General features: G+C 36.4%; 2 pseudogenes; both read left to right on the top strand.

Moving 5' to 3' along the window:
* The first annotated feature begins 16,292 nt into the window (after positions 1 to 16,292).
* LOC102492908 (oxidative stress-responsive serine-rich protein 1 pseudogene) lies at positions 16,293 to 17,167 on the top strand (annotated as a pseudogene).
* Positions 17,168 to 17,869: 702 nt separating this feature from the next.
* On the top strand, positions 17,870 to 19,065 carry LOC102493462 (protein FAM98A pseudogene; annotated as a pseudogene).
* Positions 19,066 to 19,073: the final 8 nt, after the last annotated feature.

Raw genomic sequence — 19,073 nt, 5'->3', positions numbered from 1 at the left:
AAAACTTTATGAGCTGTTAATTGAAACACTAGCCCCTCTCCCATTTACCTGTATGTAACACATTCTCAATAAAAAGGCACGATGATTCCTAGCAGTTGTCACTCCTCAGAGGGCGACCTCTGAGGGGTGTCCAGCATAGGACATGCATGAAAGGCATCGAGGCCTCTGTCTTCTGTTCACCTTCGCCGCCTTCGTCGAGATAACCCACCCACGCCGAGGGTGGACCCCGGCACCAAATAGCATTTTTTCTCCTGACAGAATAGATAGTTATTTGAAACTGACTCCTGCATAAGATGAATTGAATGCTTTAAAAATTAAAGATGGAGTTGGACATTTTTTTTTAGTGAGAGGCATATGACCAAATGCAAGGGGAAAATCTAGTAAGTAATTTATGCTATTCTTGTAGAAAGCAAAGTAAAATTTTGTTGTTGTATATGTGAGTTACTCTGTTAGTGTAAAAAATTTTAAAAATTCTGCCATCCAAATTAAAACACAGTAGTCAAAGCAATAGGTTAACTGAAGTTGTTTATGCTATTGTAGGCATGTATAAAATGATAAATCCGAAATCCTAACTTAGAAGAAATGAAATCAAATGAAAAGTAAAGAAAAAAATATGGATTATTAAGGGCCTAAAAGATTTTAAGACCAATTAAAGTTATTTATTTTTTAAACCTTGATTTCTTTCAAAATATGAAATCAGGCCATGTTCTTTTCCAATAGTGTCCATCTAAAACCAAAGTCTAAACCTGATCTACCAAGTTTTAACAATCTGAATGCCCCTTGCCTATTTCTTAACATTGCTTTCTACTTTTAGCTTCTCTACGATGGTGGTCCCTTAAGTTCCCTAAATGTAATAAACATATTTCTTCTACTATAATGAATTTGCACTTGCTGTTGCTTTTGCTTGCAATTCTTTTGTTCATGCCCACTCAAATACGATATTCATATATTTTCTAAAATGTCACTAGAATATTCCTGAATATTATTATTGTTTAGAATTCCCTCTGTGCCCTAGTCCTCCTTTTCCATCTTCTTCACACTTATGACTTGAGATATAATATCTTACAGGAATTCCTTGTTTTATTCATTTGCCATTGCTGTGCTTCAAAAATACTACATTTACTACAAGTTAAAGTTTTATGGCTACTCTTCCTTCTAACAGTCAGTGGCACCATTTTTCCAACAGAGTGTGCTCACGTCAGTTTTCTATGACAAATTTTATTAATACAGTATTTCAATCTTGTATTTTATACTGGTCCGTGAGCAATGACCATTGATATTACTCTTGTGTTTCTATCATGGTGCCACAAACCATATGCATTTGAGAAACTGTTCAATAAATAAATCTGTCTTCTTATTCTGTTCTTACAGGCCATTTCCCCATTTTGATCCTTTCTTTTGGTCCTCCTTGTTCCTTGAAACCAAACAATGTTTAAATTAGGTCAATGAATAACCCCTCAAAGCCTCTAGGAGAAAAGAAGTAGTTGTATTTTTCTCACTATAAATCAAAAACTAAAAATGTTTAAGCTTAGTTAAAATGGCACATCAAAAGCTGAGACAGACTTAAAACACACATTCTGTGCCAAACACATAGCCCTCTTGTGATTGCTAGGAAAGTGACCGAAGGAAATTAAAGTGCCACTGAAGTGAACACACACTAATGATAAGAGAAACAGCCTTCTCGCTGAGAGTAAAATGTGTTAGAGGTTCATAGAAGATCAAACCAGCTACAATAGTCTCTTAAGCCAAACCATAATCCTGGGCAATGCCCTAATTTTCAAAAGTTGGGTGAGAGCTAAAAGAGGTAAGAAAGTTGCAAAAGAAAATGTTGAAGCTAAAAGAGGTTAGTTCATTAGCCTTAAGGAAAGATGTCTGAATTCATAACAGAAAAGTGCAAGGTCAACCAGCAAGAGCTGATGTAGAATCTTCAGCCAGTGACCCAGAGCTCTAACTGAGATAATTAAAGATGGCTACTCTAAAGGACAGATACCCAGAGAATATGGAACAATTTTTTAGAGGAAGAACATACCATCTAGGACTTCATAGGTAGAGAGTACATGTTGCTGCCTGGCTTAATTTTGAAAGGAGTAGCTGACTCTTAGTGTCAATGCAACTGTGAATTTCCATATCAGTTATCCTAGGCTCCATACATATGGTGCTAAACCTACTTTTGTTCTCTGAATGAAACAAAAAAGTCTGGATGACAGCAGTTCTGTTTACAGCAGATGTATGGAATATCTCACCCCACTGTTGAAACTATAGCTCTGAACAATGGTTCATTTCAAAGTATTACTGCTCATTAACAATATACCAGCTCACTCAAGAGCTCTGATGGAGATGTACCGGGAGATTAATGCCTTCTTGCCTGCTGACACACCATGCATTCTGTAACCCATTGTTCAAGAGTAATTTTTACTTTCACATCTTATTGTTGAAGAAATGCACTTCATTAAGACTGTAGGTATTACAGATATTGATTCCTGTGATCCTTTGAACAAAGGCAATTAAAATCCTTCTGGAAAAGTTACACCTCTTTATGTGCCACTAAGAATATTTGTGATTCATGGGAGCCAGGCAAAATAGCAACATACAGGATTTAGAACTTGATTCCAACCCTGATAGATGACTAATGGATCCAAGATAATAACCTGACCCTGGATTATAAAGATGAGTTCAATGTAATCACAAGAGTCTTGTAAGTGTTAAGAGAGTGGCAGAAAGGTCAGAGTGAAGTGATGCAAGAAAAACTTGACCAGGCATTGCTGGCTATGAAGCTGGGGGAAGGAGGCTACTGGCTAAGGAAAACAAATAGGCTATAGGAGAGAAGAATGTCTGAACTCCAGAATTGTAAGATAACACATTTGCTGTTTTTTAGAGCAACAAAAGGAAATAAATATGGGCAGCTTGCTGAATAGAGACAGTGATTACACCGAGCATGGCCTTCGGAATCTGATGGACTGAATATATAATTTTGTCTTTAATTATTATTGTACAATCTCTGACAAGTACCTAAATTTTGCTTAAAGTTGCTTTCTTTGGATATAATACCACGACATCAGTGGAATTCTACAAATGACTAATAAAATGCCTTATGGGAAAGCATTTATTTCTCCCGTATAGTAAGTGATAATTATTCCTCCTGATGCTAACTATCTGCTCCAAGCCAGGCATTGTGTAGATGTCTTATATTTGACATCACAAATATTTTTCTAGCAACTCCTTTGCAACATCCCCACTCAACAGAAAACCTAGCTAAGGCAAGACGCAGTGAATAATTTGTCCAAAATCATAACATGAGAAAGTGAGTTCATAATTCAAAATTTGGAAGAAAAATAAATATGCAATTTTCTTTTTGAGTTCTAAGCTGTCGATAAGAGCTTATGTTTCAGTCCATCATTTTTTAAAGAAAAAAAAAGGCACTAAATAGTTATCCCTCAATGCCGTATTAATTAACAATGCCTAGTTTATCAAATGTCTACTCAACATTTTACGTCTTAAAGTTTTAAGTATTTGGTAGCCACAGTGTCCCTGAAACTACTTTTTAAAACTTTCACTGGGGTCACAAATAGTGAGTTTGGATTTTTATTCAATAGTGTATACAGACATTGGATATTGAACCCTACAGTTATATATTGGTTATATATAAAGAGTGAAGGATAGAAAAGTGAATGATACCTATTTTACATCATTCCTTATTTTTTAATAAGTTTTTTGCATGCACTATCCCAAAAGAGAGAAAGGGAAAGCGAATAATCATCACTCGGGTGTTTGACTGAACAATTCCTTCTTCTTCTTTCTCTTCTTGGGATATTGCGTTGACATGGACATACACTTGGACTGTTTTCTAAGTCTCCAGGTCCAGGACTTGAACCACAGTGTTGAATGTGCAGAATCCAGAGTCTTAGCCTCCACAACACCTGCTGGTCCCTGTATCTTTGACTTTTAATCAGACCAAAAGCATGATGGAATTAACTGAAGGGGCACAGGAAAAAGTTCTCTTTAGGCTTTGTGCAATTAAAATGGCTTCAAACACCAAAGTGTATGAAGTGGAGACCTGAAAGTTAGTTCAGAAGGGAGAGCACTCTTCCTGCTGTCGCAGCAATCCTACAGCCCCACTCTCAACCCCCTCAACCTTCATCTCATGGATTATAGTCTGACCCTGAGCATTCTCCTCTGTGCCCTTACAAAGTCTCTTATCTCATCACGGACCCTCTCTGCTGTATGCACACTCGGGGGATTGGAGATTGTCCTTGATTTTTCATGGTTTTTCAAGAAGAGAAAGCCAATCTCTATGAACTTTGATGAATACAATTTTGGATCTCATCAAATTGGTATGAAGCATAATTTGAATATGTTTAACTTCTAATATTTACAAACAGTATATATTGGGTCATCAGAAAAGTTATGGTATATTTTTTATGCAAAAAAGTTCATGTTTTACTTTCAGCTGCATACTTCAGAGTATCAATTTTTCTTCTGAAGATATTTGATAGTCAGGTTGATTAGTACTGTATTGATTTCATGAAAACTGAGTGGGTCAGAAATTTTTTAACACAGTATATTTAAAGTACAGTAAGATTCCCCACTTGTCTTTCTTGCCCCTGAGAAAATCACCCACTTATACTTTGGCCTACTTTCTGGCATGTGTCGTCCTAGATATTATAAAGCAGTGTCATTTTTTTTTTCTGTAGTAATATTGAGATACCAAAGAATATTATGAGTACTTGCATATAGAAAAACATTTGCAGCAGAATTTAATTGAGATAAAAACGAGTGTTGTGGATTGCACTGTGTTTCCCCCAAAGAAAGTATGATGGAGTCCTAATCCAGTACCTCACAATGGCGCTTAGTATAGAATACCAGTAATTAAAGGTGTGATTAGATACAAAGAGAACTTACTGCAGTTTGGGAGCCCTAACCCAATATAACTGGTGTCCTTACAAGAAAGAAGAAAGATATTCATGTGACAAATGGATAAGATTGAGGCGATAGTCAGTAACAGCTAGAACCTAGTAAGGGGCAAGCAGCCATTATACCCTAAATCTGTCAGAGAATACATGGCCTTACCAACACCCTAGTTTTTATGATCTAGGCTTTAAATCCATGAAAACAGAAATTTGTCTGATTGCAGGCCAAACAGTTTGTGTATCTTTGTTACAACAGTCCTAGAAGACTAATATAACATAATATCAATGAATTGGTAGACCAAAGAGTAAAGTATACCAACTTTATTTTTTTTAATTTTTCATACAATTAAAACAGAGAAAAAGTAGAAACCTATCAAGTAGTCTAGAGAATATCATTATTTTGTTTCTGAAAAGGTTGATCATAGTTTATGTGTTGTTCACATAATGCAATTTGATTAGGTTTTCTTCTTTTTGTTGAAAAACTGTAGTTTGATATGAAAAATTGTTCATGATTAAACTTTTTAAAATATCCAATATAATATATAAGATCATGGGCATGATCCTCTATTTTTTAAATTGTTTTTTAGAATAAGCTTTTTAAATACTTTGAATATATTTTATGAAGTTTCATATAATATTCTTCCATGGGGAAAGGGATTTTGAATCATCAGGCAGATCATCGAGACAGCATGCTCATTCGAAGGAAGAATCATCATGAATGTGGAGCAAAGAGGGCATCTAACCAAATCTTCTGAAAAAAAAAAAGTTTTATGAATTCAACTTGAACAACAGACTAAGTAATTGCTAATACCTATACTTTCTTGATTTGGAGTTTTGTTCTGATGATTTCAAAAGTGACTGACTGAGGGTTCACAATCACTCATTTGTTACACTTTGCTTCATATTGATCAAATATTAGTCAGTCTACATCCTTCCTACAGCCTGAGTAGGAAGGACATAATTTTCAAACCTGAGCAGTCATGGAAATGTGAAATGTGACCTCTACTCATTTTATCCTGAGAATGAGCTGACCACAGGGGAGTATTTTTCTTATGACATCCCACTTTTCATTTTCCCTTGTTTGGCCAACATCTGCTAACCTTTGATGACCTTCCTTAACCCCACAAAAAAAGACCTCTTCATGCTCAGTTCTCATATGCTTGAAGATTTCTCTTTTTTTAATTTTTAATTTCAATTTCTTTTATACATTCAACCTCATGTATCACTTAGCTTGTAAAGTGAGTATTTCAATATGTATATATTTCTCTCCATTCCAGTTGTGAATACTATGCACATCATTCTCAACAGACAATAAACAATCTCTCTGTCCCACAAATGTCCTGTCCCTCCATTTCTCTCCCCAATATTCCTCCTCAGTCTCTCATCTTTTACCCACCATCTTCTCACACTGTATCCAGTATTCATAACGATTTTCTATGTTTCTATATCCTCTAGTCATTAAGTTTAGGCCACAGAGTAAGGACATACAATGCCTCTCCTTCATAGCCTGGCTTGCTTCAAGAAAGTGGATGAAGATGCTTGAAGATTTCTGAAATCAGAACCTTCTCTTTAGGCAATGATATCTCTTCTGATAAATTGTTCTCTTATCTAGGTTTGGATGTGTTTTAATTTGAAATTATGAAAGATTCTGACCTAAAAATTCTGCCATGATTAAAAATTATTCATATAACATACTTTACTAAAGTTACTCTAAGTATAACTTTACTCTAATTATTCTAAAGACTAGTTGAAAATCCAATAGGAAATGCTTATATACTCAGAATAAAAATAAAACTGCTATCTTCAGTACTAAGTTCTTAGTTCAAGCCGTGAGCTCTCATCCTAAATGATTTTCATCGTTTCCTGATGGGCTCCTTTACTGCCTATCTGAGTCTCTCTCACCATAGTTGCCATCCTCCTGTCCTCATGGTGGCATCAGATGCATGAATTACCCTTCCCATCTCTTAATTTTTATTATTATTATTTTAATTTATAGAGACTCGTACACTCAACACAGAGAATGAGAAAGCCTCCCCCTCCCTAATACTCCCAATGGGGTATAATCACCCACCAAACTTTTCCCTCAATTTCAGTATTCTGTCAGATCTGGGGCCCTCACACCTGCCTGGTATGGTCTTAGTATACCAGAAATGGCACTGGCACTGTGTTCAGCCATTTGGGATCCAGCTCTGTGAACAGCACTTAACCACTGTGCAATAGGTTGGTCCCACATCACTTATTTATCCAATGATATTTTGACTGTCTGATGATTGCCTATTTTATGCCTGTCTCTAAAATTAGACAATAAGTTCTCAACTTCAGAAGCTTTAGTTTAATAGCAGTTATATCCACAGACCACCTCACAGGGATGCTCACACATCGGAGTCAGGACAGCTGCTGACTATTGGGTACACATTTCAGCTGAACCCACAATTCCTCCTATAATACCACAAGGAGAAGTATAGCTTTCCAAATTTTAAAAGAAGTCTTTGTTTCAGTATCTCAACTCTCATAATGATAGAGTTTATATACCAGATGCTATGACTTCTTTATATCCTTCTGGTACTTAAATATTGTTTGAGGAGCCAGCAGGTAATGTAGTGAAGATGCTGGACTCCTACATGGCTGACCACGGTTGGAGTCCAGGACCGGGCAGTTTGACTATCATGCTGGGCATGTGTGCATGCATGCCCAAATTCCAAGAGAAGAATGAAGAAAAAGGGAAGGAAGTGTAGCCATCCCCACTAGGTGATGGTTTCTCATGACCATCTTTTTGTCTCTGACTATGACTCATCCCTTGTGGTGAAATCTTGAAAAAAAAAATTATTGAGTGAATACTGAAAACACCATTGACTAAAGTTCTATCAAATCTATTTTCTCTGTCATTTCTCACACAATTCAGTGATTCAGTTCCAGAATTGAGCCCCCATGACTTTTCAGTTTCAGGTTTTATCTTTTTTTTTCATCAAAATAAACATAGCCGGTATCTCTTCTTCAAAATCTCCTACTTAAAGTAAGCAAAACTTAAACACGAAGCATCATAAAACTTGCCACAAAACAAAAACACGAAAATCCTGTATCAACTAGGGAAATAACACCGCCCAATATTTTCCTTTTAAAATCATAAAGGTTTAGCTGTTTGATTTGCTACCCTAATCCTAAAAATTTATGTACATTCTTTCTTTTTAAGTATTTCTTGATCTGGTGTCTCATTTAATGCACTATAAACCTACACATTTCATTTTTAGCTATCATCATAAACATATTTTATTTTTATTTAACATTATTTATTTATTTTAATTTGACCAGAGAGGGACAGAGTTAGAGCAAGAAAGAGAGAGAGACAGAGAGTGAGAAAGCAAGCCCCTAGGTCCAGGAACCCCACCGAGGTCAGCCATGTGGGAGTCCATTGCTCATAACCACCACGACAACTGCCAGCCCACATAAATTCATCTTTAAAGTGTTATTCATGATTAAATATCTTCAGCTGTTACCTCTTCCCCGCCAGTGATGACAATAGGAAATTTGATGTTAATGTATATGTAACTGCATTGACAAATAATTGAAATTCTAGGGATGACTGTTTCACCTACAGAACAGTCCTCTCCTATCTCTAAAACCATGGTTTATTTGAAGTATAATATTTAATTTTAATCGTATTTAGAATATTTTCTATTATGCCTATAGAAGTACAATTGACCTTCTATAAAGTAAATTAATAACATTTCCATTTCTTCTTATTGGTATGACTTCTTAATTGATCATTGAAATTCCTTAGAGCAGAGATTCTCAAATTTTACTGTTATGTATCACATAGGGATGTCACTTAAGTCCAGATTGTCAATTAATGGATCAGAATTTGGCTGCAGACTCTGAATTTTTTGAAAGTTCACACTTGGTGCAAGTGCAACTTCTACAAAGATTATACTTTAGGTTCCTATCCAGGGACCAATGTAGTGGCAGAGGAGCCTTCAGTCACAATTTTTTACATTTCATATCAAGGAATATTATGAAATAGGATTTGTTTTTATGTCTCACCAATTCTACAAAGTGGTAAAGTATTACAATAACACATACCTTGTAAGAGAGAAAACTGAGTTTAGAAGGGATTAGTAGTAGTTTAGGCTTTGAAATTAGTAGCTATCAGAGCCAGGATACAAACACATAATGATCTCCTTTCCAAAGCCCAACACGTAACCACAGCAGGATGGAAGATTTCTCCAAGAAATTTTGGACAAGCTATGCCAGTCTACATTTCTTAAAGTGAGGCTGCTATTAATTTGAAAGCTTTTTCATTTTTCTTCTTTTAGCATCAGCATTGACAGTTATAGAAAGCAAAATATTTCACTAGACTTGGCTTACTTCTGAAATCATGTCCTGTGGTTACTGAGCCGCGTTTTAGTATTAATCGTCATACCCTCTGTAGTATCCATATTGTTGATTACGTTCATATCTGCGATAATCATCATCCTGAATACATAGAAAAAAATAGAAATTTCAGACAACTGAGACAATAATAGTGAAAGTGTTTGCAATACATGTCTTTAAACAATTCAATTAGATAATTAATGTTGGCAGACTATGGTGGCTTTTTAAACTTTATCTTTCACATTTTCATGAGAAACATATTTAAAAGAGAGTAAAACTGACATTTAACATTTTACTGTTTGTTGACAATTTGCCATTTTATTCTATAGGTGGAACAACTTATTTTTTTTGTCCACCACTTTATATAGGGTTTACATATTTATTACATTACCTTCAAGCTACTCCTTTGCCCAACTTTGTCTATTACAGGAAGGAAAAATTCACTAGTTAAGTATATTTTTCCCTGCCCTGCTTGATTTAAAGTGACCTATTTCATCTGTTAAAACTCTTGCATTCTAATTTAGTACAACCACTGTGGAGAACAATGTGGAGGTTCTTCAAAAACCTACAAATAGAACTAACATCTCAGGCAGTAATTCCACTACTGGGTATCTACATCAAAGATAGGAAAACACTCAGATGGCAAACACTTGCATATCTATGTTTATTGCAGCATTATTCACAATAGCTAAGACATGGAATCAACCCAAATGTCCAAGAACTGATGAGTGGATTGAAAAAAGTGGTATATATACACTATGGATCACTACTCAGTCGTAAAAAACAATGAAGCCCTGACCTTTGATGCGAAGTGGATGAATATGGGAGATTTAATGCTAAGCAAAGCAAGCCAAACTGAAATACAGGAATTCTATGTCCCTGCTTAATATATACTGAATATCTGCACTTAGTAAAAACTGAAATACTGGAAGGTATCATAGCAGGGAGGACAACTGAAATACCAGAGAAAGTATGGGAGGGTGTGGGTAATATGGTGTAGGAGAGAGGGGGTTGGGGAAAAAAATTTACCAGACACCAAAATGAAAATTTATCTGATGAGGACAATGTATCTGGTAATATCTTTGACTTGGCTCATGCACTGTGTTGATGCTGGGAAAAACCATGTTGTGCACTGTAAAGATATGCAGTGCTTAAATGTAATAAATTTTAAGTGTAAAAAAGAAACTGTTCACTCTTGAATACTCAGTTCCTTTCATCTAAATATATTTCATCTCTCCATCTGCATATTATCATAGTGGCATTTTCATTAATCAATTTACTATACCAAAAATAGGAATTTTTTAAGACTCTATATTCCTGTATGCCAGGGCAAAAATATGAGACGTTATGGATACATTGAAGTAAGTAAAATGTCTATTAAAGAAAAAATTCCATCTTACTTAATATAAACTGTTTAACTTAAATGTGTTTTTCACCCTCCAGAAACCAGCAGTTGGAAACTGAGCACATCATATGCCTAGTTGATTAGATATATCTGTGCTCCATTAGACATATGCCACATCTAATAAATTAGAAATCGAACACGTAGATAGGTCAGTGCAGTGATGGAGCAAATAAAGATACTTAAGTTCTGATTGAATAAGTGGCTTCCTCAGTGTAGTGTTATGAGTTTCCCTTTTAATACTGTTATTACTCAAGACATTTGGTTCTTTTCTAGTGTATCTGCTATAAATAAAATCAGTGTGTAGGATAGCCATTCATGATTTATCAATAGATATATTTCAGAGAAAATGATTCTTCTTCTTAAATTAATGTTGAGAAAGAAAATATGTTTGACTATACATTAAAAAGGGAATACTCACATGATGATGCTTTCTTTCACGGTATCTCTATTAAAAATAAAGAAGAAATTAAAAATGGAATATATGTTTGAGTCTTAATTTTTGCAATGAATGACAGTGTCTTACCTCATGAGATGAATCAACTCCCTTTGGAAAAAAAAAAGAAAGAAAACTTTTAATATCTTAATTTTATAATTCAAAGAGAAGTATAATGAGCTTAACTGCAACAATGGTGACTAAAAGGAATGGTGGAAAAGGCTTTGTTACATGACTGACCAGTTATATATCTTTAGTGACAGCTTTAAAATTAGTAAAAAGTAGATATTTGGAAAAAAAAATCAATTTGTTGTATTCAAATATCAATTCTCTTTGGTCCATCTTTCTTTGGTGTGCAAAAGGGAACATATCAGCATAAAAGGGATAATAAAAATTGAAAAATTAAATCTTGCATTTATCTTTACATGTATCTGTTCAAAGTAGCTCAAAAGCTACTCACATTCAAATACTTGATTTCTGTACTGAGCTCAGGATTCTGATTGTTTTCTCATCTTCTTAGATTTTATTTTCCCATGTCTATGCTTTTATACCAAAATTCTGTGATAACTTGGATTCATAATCAATTTGTTTTCTGAAAAATCCACTATAACATTTTTGGTAGGTTGAAGTATCACTATTATTTCATGGTGATTTTTGTAATAATTAGATACAAAGAGGAGGAGGAAGAGTGTAAGAACAAGAGGAAGAAGAAAGAGTTCCAGGTGGTCAAAGACTTTCTCAAGTGACACACAATAGTGAATGTCATTAAAGCTGGGAACTGTTGACATTCGGTAGATCTAAAGCTATATATTTTTAAAGTTTAAGAAAGAAAGCTTTATTTTAGAAAGACTAAAATCACTGTATGTTTATTTGAACAACTAGGTTGTATAAAAAATGCCTTGAAAAATCGCTATTTGATGTCATGTACAACTTGAGTTCCAGTTAAATGTATCTTGTTCTCTCCTCAGCTAGCTTCAGGCAGTCTAGAGATTTTTATATTTAAAGACATTTTATCAGGTCTCAGTCCAAATCACTTCTGGAGCACTTTTAATTTCATTTATTTTTATTTTTACATTAAACTAATAATATTTGAGTACCTGTGGATATGTACAAAACATTTATTCTAGGTACTTAATTAATTTATATAGTTTAGTTCAGGAAAAATATCTACACAAAAACATTAACACTTACAAGCCCTTTTTCAGGAAAGTGGAACTATAGGTCAGGAAAGAGGAGATACTCTTTGGCTAGTTACTGAGAACACACTCTGCAGAATGTCCTAATATACTTACAATCATGGAAACTATGAGAGCCATGATGAAGACGGCAAAGGCAAAGAAGTTCATATTTGGTTGAGTCCTGTGAAAACATGTGAAAAAACAGTAACATGATCATTCTTCCAATTGTTCATCAAGCAAAAAGAAAACTGTTATTGTACTGCAAAATTGGAACTTCTGAATAGTTTAACTGTAAACATAAGTGTTAAGAAAGTGTATATCAAAGCCAGTAGGTGGCATATTGGCTAAGACACTGGACTCTCACATGGCCAACAGAAGTTGGAGTCTAAGAACCAGTGGGTTGAAACTCATGCTAGGAGTATGTGCTTGTGTGTCCAAAGTTCCAGGAGGAGAATAGGGATTGCAGTGTGGTCATACCCCCCTGGGGCTTGATCGCTCACTTTCTTACTCACTCCCACTCTCTAATTATCTGTGGTGAGCTCATGTGCCTAGTGACAAAACATAAAAAATAAAATTAAGTTAAAAAAAGAAAAGGATACAAAAAAGCAAAAGAAAAATGTATTATGAGATATCTAGCCAAGAAAACAGAAAATTTCTAGGAGTCCCACCAAAAGAAAGGATAGAACACATCTCCTCCATATTACACATCAATAACTTTAACACTGATTGTGATATCAACTCAGAGTAAGACCATGAATGCAACTTAAAACTCTGGCATTTCTTTAAATAGTTTCTCTAATGAAAAACAGTCCATAGATCATATACAATTTTATAAAAGACTTTCAATTGATTTTAGCAAACATAAGCTTTAAACATCATATGAGATTGTACATAAATATATTACCTTTTGCCCAAGATAAAACTCAGAGTCAGAGAGGCTGAACAGAAGCGTCCAGAGATGATGTGCCTCCCTAGAGGGCTTCAGTATTTAAACACATTTAAACCTCACATTTATTTTTCTAAGTAATGTCAATTATGACATCATGTTATGAAACTGTAAATAATACTTAAAATCTGTCTCTACAAATACTAGGAATAAACTAAACAAAGTGATTTTACAATAGAAGGTTATGAAGATAAGGTTAACAGGAAACAACAGAACCCATCAAATGTCACCCCGAGTGTTAGTGAGGTATGTGAGAATATCACAGCAGAAAAACGTTCTAGAGCCAACCAAGAATAGAATGATTGAAATGAAATAAATGATGCTGTGGAACACTAGGTACTTTATTACAACAAATACATGTGAAACATAAAATAGGTATATGTCAAAAAAACTATCATATCAAGATTTTACCATTTTCCTAATAAATAGAGATAATGAGCATAATAAATTTAGACTTAGTATTTGCTTCAAATTTTTTCTAGAAATTTTTATTTAACTTCTATGTTTGGACCAGTTTCTCTTATGCAGGAACCCATACTGAATTGTGGTACTGGAAGATACATGGATGACCACGGGTTCAGAACCCCAGTTGATGTGAAATCATGCTGAGTGTATCTGTGCCCGAGATCCTGACAATATGGAGGGTTAGGTGAAGGGAACTGCAATGTGATCAGACTTTGTTAATGGTCTTCTTCTTTCTATCTTTCTATCACTTGCAAGTGCACTTGATTACTACCATGAATAAAATAGCCTATAAAAAATAAAAATAAAAATATTGGGGTAGTAATGTTGTATGGTAGTTAAGACAACTGGATATTACATGACTGACTGCATTGTTCGAGTCCTACCCAGAGGCATGAAAAACATACCAGTTATGGGTGTTTTCATGCACAGAATCTTGAGAGGAAAATGGAAAAGAAGGGATTATGATGTGTTCATCTCCACTGAGGGTGAATTTCTCACTTTTCCTTTCTCTGCCTTTCTGCCTCTCACCAGTGAATTCATGCATCCTATAATGAAATTTTTAAAGTTTAAAAATTGTTCTTTTACCATTTCCATTGACTTGAGGATTTTAAGTCATAAAGTGGAGGCAAATGATTACCAACACCAGTAACTTTTTGGTATTATATAATAACATAGTTCACATTTGTAAAGTTATATAGCCAAGTCATTGTTAGTTGCAGGTATCATCCAAGACCATTAGAATCAGCCTCTCTCAGCAGCCTGTCAGGAATGCAACTGTTAGTCCCCATTCCAAATGTGCTGAATTCTAATCTTGAGTTGTACCAGGAATAAGCATTTTAGCAATATCTCTGGGTGATTCTTTGTGTATTGTAAAGAAAGCAAAATCACATAAGAGCCTCATAACTATATTATTTGTCGTTGAAGTAGATCCCATAAATAAAACTAATGTTTTAATTTTGTGTGAGTTGTTTTAGGAAACATTGATTAGGTGAATCTTCTGTGCTACATTTGAATGCCCCTGTAAGTAACTGTATTTTTTTTCTCTCAGTAATATAAAAAAGAATGTAAATGTTAGCTAAAGATAAATGAGTAACACATGCTAAGTTCAGTTTAAATTGTTTCTATTTCTTCTGATTTCTTAGGATGATATATACATAGATTTTTTTTCACATGTAAAACAAATCCATTCTCTAGTACATCCTCAATGGAAGAAATACATATAAAACATACTAACTATTGAAATATGTCTGATTTTTCAAAACATCTTGCTTTAGTTATTTTTGAAGCATTGAAGAGTTTTATTCTTCTTTAACTTTTTCTGTCTCTCCTTTACTTTCCTCCCTCATTTATTTCTTCAGTAATTCATTAACAATAATTTTAGGTACTTTTCTGATTGATGTATACTATTCATGTGAACAGAAAACACACTAATGCTACAATGTCACTACCAAATCAACAAACTAGTAGGAAGAAATATTGATAGATGTTAATATACACATTTAAAAACTATTCTTGAATTTAGCTTCTGTATATTTAAGATTGGAATACTAAATGTAGGCATTCTTATTCCCATTATTTTCTACTTCAGTAGTTGGGAAGAATGGTGATTATGTATGATGGTGGCCAAAAAGAACACTGGATTACAACTGCAGAATGAACCTTCTTGTGTTACTTATGGGCTCATACTCCAGCAACAATAGGTTGTTTTAGAAGATTCATGGATCAGAATACGTCTTGATATTTATAAATAGGTCAAACAGCTATCCTCTATAGCCAAACAGATATCCTCAAATACCATGCTCTTTGAAAAGGCCATCGCCTTTAATTTACTATTTATAAAGATGTTTGTGTACTTTCCTTCTCCTCCACCAAAGTGGACAGAGTTGAAGGTGATCATTCTGCTTCCCCACCATTCTTGGACCTTTTCCAAAAGCTCGCTCCTTATACCATAGGAAATGAGAATGTCAGAAAGGCTGGAATACCTAGGGTCAGTTAAAAGAAAAGAATGAGCGTAAGGCTCACAGCAATAACAAGGCAGATATTGGAAGTGGTTGTGCATTACAGCCACTGAAGATGCCATACAGAAAAATTTGCCTAAAAATGTATGCTTCAGAAAGCCCCATCCATGGATCTTCCAGAATCAAATCCATACCCAGCTTCTCACACAGCCTCAGTGCTCTTGTTAAATTTTCCGTGGTCAAGAGCCAACTGTTGGTCAGTGATTACCCAGAGAAGGATTATCTAGCCGTACTCAGTCACAGGTGTAGAGTGATGACTTCACCAAAACTTGTTACTCTGTTTAAGGTGAAGTGGTTACCCCATGTGCACACACATCTATGGAGCATAGCACAGTACAATCTATCCAGGCATCTCCAACTCTGTCTCTGCTGTCCCTTCTGGGTTCAGTTTATCAGCTGTGCACTCCACCCAGTCAGACTCCCTCCTCTTCTAGACCCCTCTTGTTCTTCCTTGTCCCTTCCAAATTTTTTCTCTAAATTTTTTTTTTTAATTTTGGGTCTGGATTACCAGAGCGCCCCAGCTGCGAGGAGTATTAATGGGGAACATCTACAATAGGGTAATAACTTTCACAATGAAATCTGAAGCCAAGGATGGAGAGGAGGAGAATCCACAAGCTGCTTTCAAGAAGTTAAGAGCGTATGCATCAGGGTTTGTAGCATCTCTGTCTGTTGGAGAAGGCACAGGTATCAGAACATCAGTCAGATCAGTAGCAGATGATACCAAACCTAAAGCTGCATGTACATCTAAAGACAGCTGGCATGGGTCTACAAGGAAGTCATTGCGAGGAGCAGTGAGAACCCAGCGTCACCGTCATTCCAAGTCTCCTGTCCTTCATCCTCCAAAGTTTATTCATTGCAGTACAATAGCATCTTCATCCAGCAGCCAGCTCAAGCTCAAAAGCCACACTGACTTCGCTGATAGCAGCAGCGGGCTGGGAATTTCAAACCCTAGAGAGTTCATGCAGGAGAAAGTTCTTTTCTTGATGCTAATTACACAGGAGCAGTCCTTGAGCCTTTGGGAACTTCCATTCCAAGGCTCCCTTCAGAGAATAAAAAGGAAGACTCCTCTGATGCCACCCAAGTCTCCCAAGCAAGTCTCAAGACCAGTGATCTCTCTGACTTTCAATCTGTTTCCAAGCTAAACCAGAGCAAGCCATGTGTGTGTGTAGGCAAGGAGTACCAGTGCAAGAAGTGGCACAATATGGAAGTGTATTCCTTTTCAGGCCTGCAGAATGTCCCCCACTTGGCCTCAGAATGAAGATCCATGCTTGAGGACTACGTTCAGCCGCTGCGCATGAGAACTCTGTCTGGCTCTCCCCACTCCTGTTCTGAACAAGCGCGAGTCTATGTGGATGACGTGACCATTGAGAACCTATCAGGTTACATGGATTATTACTTGTATATTCCCAAGAAGATGTCTCACATGGCAGAAATGATGTACACCTGACAGCAAGAAGCTGCTTCACGGGCTCTAAACCAGTGAAAGGTTATCAGAGATTTAGTTAATGGCAGACCTTACAGCCGCTTTGTGTGAGAAGACATCTCTTTCTGCTCACTGTGCTTGCAATAAAATCTTTCCTGGCATCTCAGTTCATCTTTATTCTTTAAACTTGCTTTCTGTATTCTTATAAACACATAAAAGCAAACAGATCAAAGAAAAAAGCCCTCTCATTTAGAAATGTTCTCAGGGGATGAAGAAACCATAATTACTTGAGACTGGCAACAGTAGTATATGGTAAAAGCCTTTGTAAAACAGTGCATTTTCCAAATCTGTTTAAAATCTGGTAGCCAAGGAAAATCAAACAGGGGTTTGTAACTGGACTGAACATTTGTCATGCTGTTGTTGCCAGCCCAGAATGTTAGAAGTTATAAGACTGGGGAACCAGCAGTTAGCATAATGGGTATGTCACTGGACTCCCACGTAGTTGACCGCGGTTCGCATCCCGGACCCGGTGGCTTAAAACTCACGCCGGGTGCGTGTGCGTGCGTGCCCAAGATCCCAGGAGAATGGAGGAGAAGGGATTGCGGTGTGACCATCCCCCCTGGGGGGTGATTTCTCGTCGCTTTCTGTCTCTATATCTCTTTCTATCTGTCTGGCGAGCGCACGTGCCCTATAGCAAAAACCTCTCCAAAAAAATAAAAATAAAAAAAAGGTCAAGAAGGAGGCGGTAGTGAGGTTTTTCAACAGTTGAAAGGCATATGTATTGCTCTAGGAATGTCCAAACCTCCAGTCAATATAATTATGTTCCAATTCTTCAGCGAGATTAAGAAAAAATGAAAGGAAACTTTAGCAAAAGTTCCACCTAATCATGTGAGAAAGTCTTTATTAAAGAATTCAATGGACTAGCCCACTGGGAAAAGATAGAACCAATTAACCAAGCCATCGCCAATGAATACGAAGTCTGGAGAAAACTGCTAATAAAACGTTTGGATGTCACTGTACAGTCCTTTGGCTGGTCTGACAGAGCTAAGAGCCAGAGAGAAAAATTAGCTAAAGTTTACCAGTGGAAACATTCAGTCTTGTCTCCAAAAAGTATTGTTTCTGTTGTCCCTCTTTTGGCTGCAAGACAAGACTTGTTAAAGATTTTAAGGACAAGTAGTGGCTCTATAAGAGAAAAGACTGCCTGTGCCATCAATAAGGTTTTCATAGACAGGGTGCCTGACAGAGGTGGCAGACCCAATGAAATTGAACCTCCACCCCCAAAGATGTCACCGTGGCAAAAAAGGCAAGATGGTCCCCAGCAGCAAGCAGGAGGCCAAGGAAGAGGAAGAGGTGGTTTTGAACATTCCTCATATGGAGGATGAGGAGGTCATGAACAAAGAGGAGGGAGAGGTGGACATGGTGGCTATGACCATGGTGGCCAAGGGGGAGGAAGAGGAAATAAGCATCAAGGAGGCTAGACAGATGGAGGGAGTGGAGGAGGAGGAAGAAGAGGAGGAAGAGGTGGTTATCCAGATTCAGGTTTCCAGTCAGGTGGCTACCATGGTGGCTTCAGTGATGGCTATCAAAGTGGTGGTTATGGTGGCTTCCAAACATCTTCATATACAGGAAGTTGATACCAGTGTGGTGGATACCAGCAGGACAACAGATACCAAGATAGTGGGCATCATGGTGATTGAAGTGATGGTCGGGGAGGGAGAGGTGGTCATGGAGGCTGAGAAGGTTGTGGAGGCCAGAGACGAGGTTGGGGAGGCAGGGGTATCCAGACTTATCACCAAGGGGTCAATTTGAACAGCACTTCCAGCATGGAGGTTATCAGTATATTCATTCTGGATTTGGACAGGGAAGACATTATACTAGTTGAGGCTACAGAACCTTACATTTTGCTAGAGCTCAAGTAATAGAAACTTAG

Source organism: Tupaia chinensis, unplaced genomic scaffold (genome assembly GCF_000334495.1).
Source record: "Tupaia chinensis unplaced genomic scaffold, TupChi_1.0 Scaffold000086_1, whole genome shotgun sequence".
NCBI lineage: Eukaryota > Metazoa > Chordata > Mammalia > Scandentia > Tupaiidae > Tupaia > Tupaia belangeri.
This window is presented reverse-complemented; position numbering and strand designations above follow the sequence as displayed.